Genomic DNA, 16,193 nt, shown 5'->3' with positions numbered 1-16,193 from the left:
CTTCCCTTCGGCCCTTTCCACAATGGTCCTGCTTTCTCTGCTTGCCCTCACTCTGGACTTCATCCTACGGTCTCACGTTCTCTCCCTAAACATTTCCAGGAGTTTCCTTCAACAGCATAGCCCTGTCATAAAGAATTTGCATGTGGGTGCTTAATACCTACTTTTAAATGATTTTAATATTATTCATCTGTCTTGAAATTGCTATTTGAGAAATAATTCTAGTATAAACCAGAAGTTTTCAAACTTTTGATTTGATGACCTTCTGTCCATAGGGGATAAAGACTTTAAAAGAAGTACCTTTCTCAGATCCTCTGCTCAGCCCTGCAAATGCTACTCGCACTTAAAAAAAATATCAGTTCAATAGAGCTTTGCCTTAATAGACAGCTGCTGTGGTGGCTATTAAATACCCATGTTGTGGAGCATCACACTTTGAAATCTAGAGTGGAAATGACTCTTAAAAGAAAAAACCCCACACTCATTTTTAGTGTGACTCACATTTCGAACAAAGCCCAGACCACCTGTTGTTTATTCCCTACCATTCGGAACGCTACCTTCATTTCTGGGTTTCCTCCAGAGGACGTGGAGCAGGGATTTGCACATAGTCTTCCATTTAATAAATAAATCCAACAATGGAGTGGATCCTGTGAGTTTCATCAAACAAGATACAGAGGCTGAATTTCTGAGTTTTTGGCCAGGCCTTTGGGACCACATAATCCTTATAACAAATGTCAATGCTCAGCATAATACCTGGGCCATGATTGCTGTTGAGTGTATCAGTGAACACAAAGGGAAGGGCCATGTCTAGTAATTAAATATTCACAGGCTCTTCAGAATAATTTGATTCTGTCTCATCCATCATTTAGAAACTGTCTATGTCGGCTTCGTAGGCACTTTTATTATCATAATGAGAAGTAGTATTTATTAGAACAGTAAACATGAAACTATTATTTACCCAGATGCAGTGGCCTGCAAAAGGAGTACTTTGCACTCTAACTAAGAACAAAGCACCCAATTACATGAGATCGAACTTTGGAATCACATCTCTGTTTTTGTTTCATCTTGTAATGCTGAACAAGGAATCAGAGAGAAAGAGTCAGGCCAAGTAGCTGTTTAGGGACTGAATTAACGGATTGAGTCTCCTAGCTGCTTTAGGGGCTGCTCAGGTTAAGCCAGATTGGCAGCCCTGCAGGGGCTAAGAACCTAGTAGTCGGTTTTGCAGGCTCTGTGATCCCCTTATGTCAGTTTGCTAAGGAATAAGCTGCCAGGATGTCTACTTCTCAGCTTCTTTCCTGAGTCTGTGCCTTTTGCCTCCCAGCTTCAGGCTTTGCCCCACCTAGACTATGACCCATCTGAGCAGCAAGGGCATCATCTGCCCACCTGTTAGAAACGCAGAATCTCAGGCTCCACCCCAAACCTCCTGAATCAGAATCTGCATTTTAGCAAGACCACATGTCTGCCTGTGAAAGTTTGACAAGCACTAATCTAAGGGACTCTAGCCCAGCACAGAGCAACGTGGTTATCAAATCTTAGCAAGCCTCAGAATCGTTGACAGAATCATTGATACGAAAATGACAATTCCTAGTGCCCACGCCAGAGATTCGATTTAGGGAGTCTGGGATAAGGGATTGGGCTCTCCTTTTTCTTGGGCATGTGCTGCTGCGCTGGTTCTGAGCTCAGGCTTAATCCTGCCAGTTGTACTTATAAATAGTCTTGTGTCTTTATTACAGTTCTATTAACCAGTATCCTGTGAATCTTTGCTTTAAAAACTATTTCCAATGGTGTTCTCAGAATTTCTACGCAGAAAGGTCTTAGTACAGCAATCTGATTTGAAGAAGGAGGCTTGAAACTGTTTTTGCTTAACACTTTACATCAAATTGAGGAAGCCTCAGTTGCCCATATCTAGAAACCAGAGATAAAGTTAATGGAGATTATTGGGGAACATCATTACTATTTATTCCTACCAGTCTCCCCGCTGGGCCCAGAGACCTTCTCTTGGACTCCAGGCTTGTAATTAGAGTCCTGTAACCACAAGCATCAGGACCAGCCTCTGCCTAACTCAACATAGGAATTTATTAGGAAGTTATCAGACGGCTCACAGAACAGCAAGATGTTTCTAGAACAAGGCTCATAAATGGGTAGGACGCAGGGCAGATTTGGAGGTCTAGGACCAAGAGCTTCTCAGTAGTTCTGTCTCAGAGCCACGCCTGGAATGAATGAGTTCCAACTAGTTTCCATCTTTTTGCTACTTTTCTGAAGATTCAAATGCCAGGACAGGAACATTTGGCCTCGCTTGGTGAGGGAAGGGCTGGCCACCTTGAGTAACCGTCCTAACAGACTGTATCCAGAAAGAAGGGTAGTCCTCCAGTGGAAATGGGGGGTGCTAGAATAGATGCCTGACAGCTGAGAAAGAAATCAATGTCTTACGACCTGAAAGCAATACTTCTGTGGCTGCTCAGACTTTACTAGAAGTAAGTTCCGTGAGACCAGAATGTTTCTCTTTTGGTCTCTGTTGTATTTTATGTGCATAGAGTAGTGCCTGGCACAGGGTAGGTTCTTTATGAGTCTTTGTTGAATAAGTGAATGAATGAATGACCAGACCCGCTGTATGACATGACAGTTAAGATATAGCCTGTGGAGTCAGGCTACCTGGGTTCAAAGCCCAACTCTTTTACCTCCTAGTTGTGCTAACCTTGGGGTAGGTACTTAGCTTACATATGCCTGTGTGCTTAGGTGTCCTCCTAGTTAAAGCGGTATCGATAATAACAAGTCTCATCTTATAGGGTTGTAGTCAGAATGCGTTTAGCACAGTACCTATTATGTTGGCTGTTTCACCCGTCTATTGCTGTGTAACAAACTCTCCCCAAACCTAGTGACTTAAATCGACATTTTATTTATTTGCTCATGATTCTGTAGTTTGGGCAGGGCTTGGAGGGGACAACTCGTCTCTGTTCCCTGTGATGTCTGCTGGTGCTGGAACATCTACGGTAGCATCTTGGCTCACGTGTCTGGCATCTTAGCAAACATTCCTCAGATGGTTGGAGGCTGGCTGGAAGAGCTTGCCTGGGGTCATATATCTGGGACCTTGGTTCTTGCTGTCAGCTCTCCATTCAGTGTTAGGACTGCTTCCTCTCCATGTGGCCTCTCACGTGGTCTCTCCGTGGAGTTTCTGAGCTGCCCATGTAAGAAGGCTGGCTACCCTGCTTCCAAAGGTGCAGAAGTGGAAGCCTTTAGGTCCTTAAGGCATAAAGTCTTAAGACTTAGCTTGCATTCTATTGGTTTTTCAACCTTGGCACCATTGACGTTTGGGGCCAGAGAATTCTTTGTCGTGGGGACTGTACTGTGCATTGTTGGTCCTTTAACACTTCCCTGGCCTCTACCCTCTAGATGCTAGTAGCACCTCCAATTCCCCTAACTGGTGACAAACAAAATTGTCTCCAAACATTGTTAGATGTCCCCTGGAAAACAAAATCTCCCCTGGTTGAGACCTGTTGAGACTTTAACAGTGAGTCACAGGTCAAGTCCAGATTCAAGGGGAGAGGCCGAGGAGGACATGAATACCAGGAGACTGGTTCATTGAGAGCCATCAGCTTAAAGGACTCTCACCACTATTACTATCTTGGAACGTTGCTTGCCGCAGGCATCCCTATTCTTTGATTCTGCCCATATGCTGGGCCATCCCTCCCTCTCTCTGCTCATTCTAACTGCTCGTCTGAACATCCCCTCTTGTCATTGGCAGTCCTCTGCAGTCCCCGTGTCTGGTCGTTGCTCTTGGCCACCCTAGTAGCTGGTTGTATTGGTCTTCTTCTCTCTTTCCCGTCCTCTGCAGTTAACTGAGCTATCTCTAATGCTCACATAATAGCACATGACCAGGCTCTGGGACAGGTAAGGCTGGCTGATCCTGTAGCCTCTGAATACGGCATATGTCAAACCCACACACGCTAACAATTGCTACACTCCCTCCCTGAAAGGCATTTACTTGCCTGATCACCTTTTCCTCCACCAACTCCTATTTCTCCTGCAAGATTCATCTTAAGGGCCACCTCCTCTAGGAAACCTTCCTGGAAAGCTCAGTCTCTAGTCTGATTTAGCAGTTTCTTAAGGGCAGAGGTCATGTCATGTTCAACTTCACGTTCCCAGCACAGTGTCTATCGCATGGAAAATATTTCTTAAATCGGTAAATGAATGATTTAAAAGGCAAAGGCAAGAGTTTAAAATTTGAGGAGAGGGACTTCCCCGGCAGTCCAGTGGTTAAGACTCTGTGCTTCCAATGCAGGGGGCCCGGGTTCAACCCCTGGTCGGGGAATTAAGATCTCACATGCACACGTTGTGGCCTAAAAAATAAAAATGATGAAAAAATAAAATAAAATTTGAGGGGAGACTGAGAAAGTGTGGGAGTGAATCATGTCATTATTTGGGGGACTAGCCTTCTGGGCAGGAGAAGCAGCAAGTTCATGGCCGGCCGGGAGGCTGGAATGGCTGTGGTGTTTGCAAAAAGCAAGGTGGCCAGTGAGTGGGCCAGAGGAATGGAGAACACAGTGGTGGGAGATGAGGTCAGACAGGGAACAGAACAAGATCGTTTGGCTCTGCAGGTCCAGCTGAGGACCCTGGATTTTATTCTGAATGAGCTGAGAAGTCTCTTGGGGAAGCTTTGAGCAGAAGAGTGACTAACGCTGACCCTATATTTTTAGAGGATTATTCTGCTTCCTGTGTTGAGAGGGGTCAGGGCCAGGGAGGAAGCAGTGAGACAGGTTAGGAAGCTATTGCAGTCATCTGGCAAGAGATGATGATGGCCTTTCCTGGTGGACTGGAGGTGGAATAGGAGAGAAGAAGAGGTGTCAGGGATGCCTTCATGGTTTGGAGCCTGAGCAAGAAGAATGGAGGGTTATTTTCTAAGAGAGGGAGAGTGCTTAGGGATGGAAAATCACAAGTCTAGTTTTGACTCATGAAGTATGAGATGCTTACTATGCATTCAGTTGGTTACAGAGTAGACAGCTGGATATACAAGTGAGAAGGGCAGAGGAGATATATTAAACCAAAGATATATTAAACCAAAGATATACACAAAGATATATTAAACCAAAGATATGTATGGAAGTTCTAATCTCTATTATTACTTAAGTTAGGATAAACTCCTCTGTTTCAAAAAATGACACTATCAACTCTACTTCAATTAAAAAAAAAAGTAAAATAAAAAAATGACAAAATTTAATGGCTCAGTACTAGAAGTTTATTTCTCATAGTTCAATGGTCTAGGAAGGTTTCAAATCGCTGGCAAACTGTGATAAGACATATATCTATGGAGAGTCGGGGACAGAAACCTTGGGGAAAGGAGGAATTGGAATTGGTGACTGTGTATAAACAATTCATTCAAGTTTTGTTATAAACGGGAGCCAAGAAATGGGCAGTAGCTTGATGGAGATGTCGTTTTGAGGTTTTTGTTGTTGGTGGTACTGTTTTTAAATTTTTTTAACACTTTTTTTAATAGGAAAAATTACAGCATGTTGGTATGCTGATGGGAATGGCTCTGTGGAGAGGAAAAGATTGCTGATGCAGGAAGGCGAGAGAATTTCAAGAGCCCAGTCCTTGAGCAGGCAGAGGAAATGCCGACCAGAACGAGGGCTTGGCTTTAGATAGGATCATGATATTGTTCATCCATAAAAACAACTACCGGCCCGAATGTATGGGCACAAATTCAGGTAGGGGGATCTACCTTCCTGGTTTGTCTGGGATTGAGGGGTTTCCTCAATTATGAGCCTTTCAGGGCCCAAATTGGCACAGCCAAGGACAAGCGGGAGTGAGTTGGTCACGCTTGAGATAGGAAGATTTGTGGTATGAGTTTATGGAAATTCTCCTTTGATTGCTTTGAGTCTTGACACATGAGAAAGGGCATGGTGATTCAACCCATTACCAAGCATCTATAAAGCCTAAATTCCAGAGTTATACAATGCGAAGGATATTACCATTAATAAGTTCCTGTTCTTATGGAGCTTATGCTAATGGGAAACATAGAAAAGAACATGACTGCATGTAAGGCAAGCCCACATGGGCTGTGTGAGTTACTGAACCAAGGTTGGGTCTGCTCACTCAATACTCAGTAATGCCAATCTACTGACACCGATTGTGGTGAAGGGAAGTATAACATTTATTGCAAGGCGCCCAACGTGGGGCTAAGCAGGGAGAACGGGCAGCTCATGCTCAAAATGTTCTAAGTCCCTGATGGCTTTCAGGAGAGGGTTTTCTAAGGCAAGGTGAGGGAGAGGGTCATAGGGTGCATATCAGCTCATGCACATCCTTCTGATTGGCTGGTGGTGAGGTTAACAGGATGATGTTTCAGGAATCTCAGTCATCAACCTTCTGGTTCCAACCAGTCTGGGGTCAGCATGCAGTTAACTTTGTCTTCCTGGTGAGGGTTTTAGTATCTGCAAAACAACTCAAGGATATGTCTCAGGATATTATCTATCACACTTAAGGAGGAACAAAAGGTCCTTGAGTTTGTTTTATGGCTAAACTATTATTATTTCATCTTGCTTGGTTCTTTTCCTTTGTTTCTGAATTTTCCCACTTCTCTGACTCAATTTGCTCTTTGGAACTTCAGGAAGGACTAGGAGGTTAAAGCTACAAACAAGAGGCAGGCAGGGGACATGTGGAGGTCTGTCCACAGGAAGATCCCACAGGGTCCTGCTTGGTTTCATGTGTAATAAGTTTATTCTTTGTAAAATCATATTCCATATTCTAAGTCATACTCCATATTCTTCAGGAACCTTTTATCCGCTAGATTAGATAATACTCAATAATAATAATAAACATTTTCTGAGATCTTACTGATTTTCAGCAGCTATACATCCGTTATCTCATTTCATCTTCACAACAACCTATTGGGGAGGCTCTAGTTTTATCATCTTCATTTTACAACTGAGGAAACAAATGCATGATGATTGGGCAGTTTGCTCTAGCTCACACAGCAAGTGGTAGAGGAAGGCCTTGAAGCCTAGTTGATTTCACCCCACGAGCTCATAAGCACTACACTGCATTGCCTTCTAGAAATTGCTGAGATGCATGGTAATATATGATGAATAGTACTGACAAGTGCCCTACAAATTTAGAAGAAAGAGAGATCATTTTTTGTTTGTGGCAATCAAGGATGCCTTCATGGAGGAAGTGTCACAAATGGAACTTGAAAGAGGTTAGGTTTTCATTAAGCAGAAGTGAGGGAAGGACTTGCCAGGCAGAGGAACTTCAACGAGGACTAAGCTTCTCTTTTTTTTGTTACCTTCTATCCTCCTGTGTTCCCCTGGCCCTATGATCAGCTTGGTTTTCCTTTACCTCCAAGAAAGATATTTGTGATTTTAAGAAGGTAGAACACAGAGTGGAATGATAACTTTGACTTTCTTACACATGCCCAACTTATCTCTAGAGCTCCAGAGTAGGCAATGAAACTCTGTTGGTCTTCAATAATTTAGTTATTGATTATATATATATTTAAATTATAGCATACATATATACACAGAAAAGTGTACCAACCATGTCTTTTCATTAAACAAACATACCTGCATAACCAGCTTACAATTAAGAAACAGAATTTTGCCAGTATCCCAGTAGCCCCCTTCATGCCACTTTTTAATCAGAACCTCCCTCCTCCCCACTCCAGCAAATTTAATAATTATCCTGACTTCTAAAACCATAGATTACTTTTGCCTAATTTTAAACTTGGTATAAACGGAATCTTACATTTTGTTCTTTTTTTCTATCTGGCTCAAACAAACTCAGTATGTTTGAAAGATTCATCAGTGTTACTGGATATAACTGTAAGTTTTTCATTCTCATTGCTATGTGGCATCTCATTGCATGAATACTCCAGAAAATTCTACTATCTATTAAATCATTCTACTGTTGTACGTTTGAATAATTTCCAGTTTTTGAAGCTTAAGAATAGTACCACCATGAACATTTTTGCACATGCCTTTGGAAATTTCCTTTGAGCATAAATCTTCACATATATTTAAAGATTTGAGTCTTTCTAGTACTTTCATGTGTTTGCACCTGGCTGTGCTTCCAGCACCATCTGGCATGTACAGGTGAGGTTATGGGGTCAAAATGTCCACCTGTCAGGGCTCTTGGGTTTGTTGCAGAGCTTCTCTGTCCACAGAGAAGATTACCAGATTACAAAATGCACTGACACTGGGTAATCAGGTCTCTGGAGATGAAAATAAAGTGTTGCATGTAGGTGGTTTAGCAAAGATCACCATCTTCTTCCTGAGTTGCTCTGATCCCAAACTATTAACAGGGCTAATTCTCACTCCTTTTGAGCAACTCCAGTTGCAAAGTCCTTGTAGTTCACTCTTCCTGGACATGGGGGTCTTGTTTACCACTGTATCTACTATGTGCAGCATGACAGACACAATATTTGTTTCCGTTCCTGATGGTGTACAGACTCATGACCTTGTACCTTCTCATAGGACAAATTTTCCATCCGGTTCAATATGATAACCTCTAGCTACATGAAACTACTAGCCTTTGAAATGTGGCTAGTGTGATTGAGGAACTGAATATTTTTAGCATTGAATTTTAATTGATTTCAATTCAAAAGTGATACTCAATTCTGTTGTGGAAAACGTTTAAATACTTTAAACTTGGCTACGAGAATCTACTTTTTTCAACTGTAAATTTTATAAAATCTAAATTCACATCAAGTATTTCCGAATGACATTTCACAACTGAACTGAGATGAGCTTAGTGTAAAATATACAAAAAGAATTCGTATGAAAAAAGAATGTAAAATATCTATTTTTTACATTGATTACATATTAAAATAATGATATTTTTAATATACTGGGCTAAGTAAAGTATACTATTAATGTCATTTCACTTGTTTCTTTTTTATTGTGGACACTAGCAAATCTTAAACTGTATCTGTGGCTTGCATTCTATTTCTGTTGGACGGTGGTCTTCTAGAGATTCCTAAATATAATGTTTCATGGTAATTTCTAATAAACTTCTGCCTCAGGAAGCTGGGTAAGGATATCTGTTTATATAAATACAGAATATGTTTCTGTATATATGGCTGATGGATGGTCAGAAGGGGAAGCACATTTGGTAGTGGAGAATAAGCATGAATCATGGGGTCAAGTCTGTCTGAATTTGTATCCAAGCTCTGCCACTTAACAGGTAGGTGACCTTGAGCAAATTATTTACCTCTCTGAGTGCATAAATGTCCACATTTCCTCTTAGGTAAATTAGGAATATGAATACCTTAGAGGACACTGTCAAAGCTCCACCCAGATTCCCTGGGTCTTACTTTTTGTTTCTGAGCATGTACATACCCACTCCCTAACACCAGTGGGCACATATTTCATACCCCTGAATTCCCTGGGACCTCCAGCCCAAGTAGACTTTACCTAGAAATCACACCCTGACTCCCCCCAGCCCCTTCCACTTCCCATATCTAAGGGTCAGCTTCTGAGAACCAGCCTAAGATAGCTACTAACTTCCTATGTTTGGGGGGGATTAAATGAGCAGCGCCTGACACAGAGGATGTTCTCAACGCCACCCCATGATACACACCAGCCAGTACACTCCAGTGATGTTACTTCCACCTCAGGAAGATGTGAATGGTCAGTGATTTTTTTTAGAGTTTGGAGTGGGATTGTATTGACACATGCATAGTCTCTCTCTCTCAGACCTTTACCTGTAACCATTTTTTTCATCACCTCAGATGTAATGAACATCTGTAAAAAAGAAAACGTCATAGATTCATGGCACCTTAGAGAACATTGAATCCATTTATGAAAACAAATGTTACTTGTGTTTCTGGGATTTCTCCCTGAGTACCTTGTTAGTCAGGTGCTGTGAGTAATTAAATCACTCCCAGGGTATAAACTGTACTGCTCTGGGGGTTGGGAGAAGCATTAACTATTCAGAACCAAAGAAGGAGATTCTTTCAGTCATAAAAGATCTTGCTGACACACACACACACACACCCTATATAAGTACATATAAATCCACATATAAATGTTGTGATTATAGTATTTTATATGCTAAAGACAGTCTGTTTATATTTTCACATATTTTCAGTTCATTCTTTTGACAAGTTGTTAATAATACTAAGAGTTATCATTTATTGAAGTTTATTATATGCCAGACATTATTTTAAGGTACTGACAGACACTATCTCATTTAATCTGCTTGAAAACTCAGTTCCAGTATTATGTGCTCAGAGAGGCCTTCCCTGGCTGCTCTGAAGTAGCCACCGTCAGCTGCTCTATGGTAGCCTTTGTCACTACTTGGAATTTGGCTTTATTTGCTTTATGGGTTTTTGGTGACTGTCTCCACACTGTCCTTGCCTATCCTAATTAGAATTTGTGTTGCAGACAGCCAGCACTTTTCTGTGTTGCATACCATTGTATCACAGTTACTAGAACTGTGCCTGGCACATGTTGGTAATCAGTAAATAGTATTGAAAGACAGAATGAATGAAAAACTTAATACAGGTGAGAACTCTGAAGCCCAGAGAGGCTAAAAGGTTAAGGTCCCAGAGTGAGTGCATAACAGTGCTCTTATTTGAACCCCCATCTCTTATCCACTACACCCTGCTGTCCTTTATATTATGTGGGCTTTAGAAAGATGACACGTCTTACCCATAAGGAAATCACTGTCTGGTAAGGGAGGAATAACATTCACTTCCAATCAACAAATATTTGCTAACCCTTGCTAGGAAATGTATTAAGCACTAGGGACACAGAAGCAAACGACACAATACAGCCCAGTCCTGCATGGAGCTTTTGGTTGAGACTCGGGTAGGGAGGACCGATATGACAAGTAGTAACAAGTGAGACAGGTACTTTGAAAAGGAATGCACAGGGATAGAAAAGAATAGCAAGGGAACCTGACCAAGTCAAGGGGATTAGAAGAGGCTTCTCTGTGGGAGGGAGCATAGCCTGTTCAAGAAACCGAGAAAAGGACAACGTGAAGGTCATGTAGAGGTGGGGGTAAGCATGGCAGGACGTAAGTAGAGAATAGCCTTGAAAATGACATCTATAAATGATAATCACACATGGTGGAGAGTGATCTGTCCTAACAGTGCCATGGGAGTTGAGAGAATGGCAAGATTCCCACCACAGGGGAAGCTTCATGAAATCATTATAATGATACTTATACCTGGAGGGCTAAAAGAATATAGATACACTGAGACAGGAGCAGAGCATCCAAATACTTTCTTGTTCTTTTCTTGATTTTACTTTTTGAATGAATAATACATTCCTATGGTGTTATATATAGAATACATAAAACTGTAAAATATCTCACGTCTACTCTTATTTCTCACCTGTCCAATTCCCAAACCTCACACTACCATAGGCAATCTCTTTTTTTAATATATTTTTAAACATATAAAATTCAAGAATTACTTTATGCAGATACAAACAATTGTAAATAAAAATTCTTATCCCCCCTCCACTCTTTTACTGCACTATATAGCATACTATGTACAGGCGTACTTCATTTTTTTCCCCTTTGCTTTATTACACTTTTCAGATACTGTGTATTTTACAAATTGAAGGTTTGTAGCGACCCTGCAACAAGCAAGTCTATTGGTGCCATTTTTCCAAGAGCATTTGCTCACTTTGTGTCTCTGTGTTACATTTTTGTTATTATCACAATATTTCAAACTTTTCTATTATTATTATATTCGTTATGGTGATCTGTGCTCAGTGACCTTTGATGTTACTATTGTAATTGCTTTAGCTTTATTTTAGCAATAAAGTATTTTTAATTAAAGTATGTACACTGTATTTTTAGATATAATGCTATTGCACACTTAATAGATGACAGTATAGTGTAAAAATAACTTTTATATGCACTGGGGAACCAAAAAATTCATATGACTCACTTTATTGCAATATTTGCTTTATTGTGGTGGTCTGGAACTGAACCAGCAATATATATATATATATATATATATATATATATATATATATATATATATATATATCTACACTTTATTTTACAATATATTTTGGAACTCTTTCCATATCTGCATATAGAGAACTTCCTCATTTTTTTTTATAGCTGCACAGTGTTCAGATGGATGTACCATAATTTATTTAACTAGTCTTTTTTATTGATAACTTTTGGGGTGTTTTCAGTCTTTGGCTATTGGATGGTTTTGTAGATTTGGCAACTTATAACTGTACAAATACATTTATAATTTTTAAAGCTATTGCTGAATTGCCCTCAATAGGGGTTATTTTAAAATGCCTCCAGATTTAACTGCAAAACTAACCGTAAGCCAGAGAAGGAAATAAAATGATTTATTTTAAATGATGTCACTAATATACTTGTTCATGTTCAACAAAATACTGGATATAACTAAAAATTTTAAATGGAAAGTTGTGTCTTATGGGAGAAACCACATTCAAATGTTGACCACTGTCCTTAGCTACACGTCATTGAGAATAAGTCCACAGGCCTTCAATGATGTATGTGATATTCCTTGTACTCACATTCTATCTCCCCAGATGGATTCATTCTATTTATGTGACATCTTTCATCTTAGAAACTCCAAGCCCATTATAAGTACTGCTTGTTAATATTAACAATATGATCGTGATATGGAGAAAACCATCACATTATAGAGACAATTCCTTGGGAAGAGTTCAAAGGTTCCCATCAATTTCATCTAGCCTGATCATATGCGTAAAAGTTCCAGCTGGCAAGTGGTTACCATTGGGAAATGACTTTCTTATATTAAGTTTGCAAGAGATAAGCTGAAGAATTGCATTTAGTGATCTGAAGTTAATGATCTATCTCTGTAACAAGCAGCAGCTTGTTTGCCTGGTCCCAGTGCCATTATGCTATCCTTAGTCAGTGCCATTATGCTATCTCTGGGGAGAGAAGACAGCCGATGAGGAGACAAATATTCCTTGGAATAGCACTAGAAGAGAAAACATAAACAGTGCAGAAGGGAAAGAAGAGAGGGATCCAGAACCGGGGTTAAGAGACAACAGAATTCACTAGCCTAATGTCAGTTAAAAACAAAGTGAAAGGGCTTCTCTGGTGGCGCAGTGGTTGGGAGTCCGCTTACAGATGCAGGTGAAACAGGTTCGTGCCCCGGTCCGGGAAGATCCCACATGCCACGGAGTGGCTGGGCCCGTGAGCCATGGCCGCTGAGCCTGCGCGTCCGGAGCCTGTGCTCCGCAACGGGAGAGGCCACAACAGTGAGAGGCCCGCGTACCGCAAAAAAAAAAAAAAAAAGTGAAAATCAAGTCCAAAAGGACACAGAGCAAGAACAGAACAGAAATTTAGAAATATGGGGCACCTGCCAAAAAAGATTAAGGTTTTAGTGAAACTGACCACATTTAATAAAGAAAGACTAGTATCTGACATTTAAAATATAGTTATTATCCAATTAAGAGATTTGGTAAGAGTTCATATCCAGGCACCTGCACCCCAAAGGTTAGAGGCTCTATGACTAAGTTTAAGTAATGTTGACTTTAGTCAAATGTGCCTCATAAACAAGGTTTATATTCATTGCCAGTGTTCAAATGTACATGGCTGAGTTTGCAGGTCCATGGTGAATAGGTTTGGTGACTGCTTGCTAGGAAGCATCTAGGACTACTCGTTGTTTTTTGGTTTTTTTTTTACTTTGTTTAAGGATGACTCATCAAAAGAGAAGATCACAGGTGCCTGCATAAAAGGTAATAAACTTACAACTACAAACTCTGATGTGTAAAAAATATCACCTTTTACCTCTTATTGATATTGTTTTAAAAATGTGTTTATTTTTTCTTAATTGGTTTCTTTAAAATTCATCCTAATTCTCTGGGTGGTGGAAAATTGAATCTCTGTCATTATTGGGGTTTCATCTCCCCAGGACTCAAGGATGCTTATGTAATGCTCAGAAATTTGGGTGTGGTTTTGGCTAACCCAACAGATGTTTCCAAACTCCTTCTGCTTGGGCCACCTTCCTGATGCTAGGGGTGGACAACTAGTCAAGTGATAGTACTGACCAATGTGAGGTAAGGGGACTTCTGCTGGGGCATAGGATATATTTGTCTTTCCTGATAAAATGGATGCAACATCCTAGGGCTCCCTCTTCCTCTCTTTCTCCTGAGTTAATATGGATGTGATATCTGGAATTGTAGCAGCCATCTTGTAACCATGAAGAATAGGCCAGGAGAATTGCAGATTTGGTGGTCCCAACGTCACTGAACCACTGAACCAATTCCAGGATCCACTTTCTTCCAGAACTTCTTGTTGTGAGAGAAAAAAGAAACACCCACCTTGTTTAAGCCACTGTATTGTGAGTTTTTCATTATTTGCAGCTTAAAGTATTGCTAACTGACTCAAAGAGGAAACATCTCTATTGTCCGGTCCATCATGGGTTGCTGCTGATATATTTATTGTCCAACAGTTCCTTGAAATTCAGTGACAAACTGCTCCTGAGCCTCTGAACATAGGAAATGACCCGGGCTGGGACCCTGGTGCCTGGGGCTCCAAAGCAATGAAAGCCCTCCTTCCTGAGGCCCTGACTGGGAGCCTGGAGCTGATAGTACTTTACAAACCTATAGACTGCTATCCCTGCCCTGGATGGACAAGTTAACCCCCTACTCCTCTTGCCACTGTCAAAGGCACTTCTCTTCCTCTTTCCTCATTTCAGGACATCTATTATACTCTCTTCTGTGAGTTGATGTGTTTACAAATAAAGGAGCTGCCTTTTCTCATGAAGCTCCTGCTTTCCATTCAGCTACAAAACACCTCTGAGACAAGGGAACAAAAACTGAGCTACCTATTTCAAATGCAGGACGGAAAACTAAAGAGAGAACCAACACAAGTTAATACTGTGATAAATCACCTTGCCACACCTACCAGTCTAGTAAGGTAGCCACCATGGCAAGAGACATGATGAGAATAATGACAGCTGATGAACTAGAACAACTTTTGAGCCCTGTGCCAACTTGCATGGATGAAATCACTTGGCTTGTTTCTCATGGGCACAGCAGGTTTTCCAATGCACAGATGACACAGGGACGCTGCTTCATCATAAGCAAGAGAGCTGCTGTCGTTTGGGTGTGTGGTCTGTGGTGGGAGGGGAAGAAGGAAAGGAGAGTGAGGACGCCTAGCTATTCATCCTGGACTTGGCCACTTCTAAGACCTGCCATTTTGACCTTCCCTGTTTATATTTAAGTCAGAGCTTTCATTGGAAGGGGTCTGCTTTTTCTTTCTGGATATTTTAGCTGAAAGTTTTGTTTATGGTTTTAAATTTGATTTTTTTGAAAAAGTAATCATTTGCATGATTAATTGAAGAATTGATTATAATAGGAAATGACTGGAAACAACTTAAATATCAACAGAAGTCTGTAAAACAAATTATAGTACAAACGTAGAATGGAATGTTATATAGCCGTAAAATTGAATGAGCAAGTGCTCTGTAATGGATATAAAAAAATCCTCTCTTCCACTCTTGTCTCTTATCCACTAATTTTCCATATCCTCCATAGGTACATTTTTATGACTCTTTTCAGAGTTTCTTTATATACAAGTAAATTAAAATGTAAGTTCTTATTTTTCCTTTTTTATATGAAAAGGAAGATTCTTGACCTACTGTTCTGCTTCTTGCTTATTTTACTTAATAATGGACCTGGGATCTCTTTCTAAATAGAAGTCTTTCATTTGTCCAAAGTCTTCTCTGACATCATGCAGTAGTGTTTTGTTTTAATTTTTTTTTTTTTTGCGGTACGCGGGCCTCTCACAGCTGTGGCCTCTCCCGTTGCAGAGCACAGGCTCCAGACGCGCAGGCTCAGCGGCCATGGCTCACGGTCCCAGCCGCTCCGCAGCATGTGGGATCCCCCCGGACCGGGGCACGAACCCGCGTCCCCTGCATCGGCAGGCGGACTCCCAACCACTACGCCACCAGGGAAACCCCTAACTTTTATTTTATATTGGAGGATGGTTGATTAACCATGCAGTAGTGTTTTAAAGTTTCCTTCATATAGGTCTTGCACATTTCTTGTTAGGTTTATTCCTAGGTATCATGTCTTTTGGGGATTGGTTTTGTATTCTCTTCCATTTTTCAACTGGTTTTTGTTTGTTTAATATATTAATTTTCATTCATTAACTCTTTTTTTTTTTTTTTTTTTTTTTGTGCTACGCAGGCCTCTCACCGCTGTGGCCTCTCCCATTGCAGAGCACAGGCTCCG

At 40.8% G+C, this 16,193-nt stretch overlaps 1 long non-coding RNA gene across 2 annotated transcripts in view; it reads left to right on the top strand.

Annotated features, from left to right (window-relative positions):
• LOC113609913 (uncharacterized) overlaps positions 1-16,193 on the top strand; it is a 73,078-nt gene extending 56,885 nt beyond the window's left edge. For both annotated transcript variants that reach the window (XR_003428872.1, XR_003428871.1), the window contains exons 4-5: positions 13,649-13,691; positions 16,149-16,193. This is a non-coding gene — a long non-coding RNA (uncharacterized LOC113609913). The remainder of the gene's footprint in view (positions 1-13,648; positions 13,692-16,148) is intronic.

Source organism: Aethalodelphis obliquidens, unplaced genomic scaffold, assembly GCF_003676395.1.
Source record: "Aethalodelphis obliquidens isolate GAN/ISIS:26980383/991018 unplaced genomic scaffold, ASM367639v1 scaffold59, whole genome shotgun sequence".
NCBI lineage: Eukaryota > Metazoa > Chordata > Mammalia > Artiodactyla > Delphinidae > Aethalodelphis > Aethalodelphis obliquidens.
This window is presented reverse-complemented; position numbering and strand designations above follow the sequence as displayed.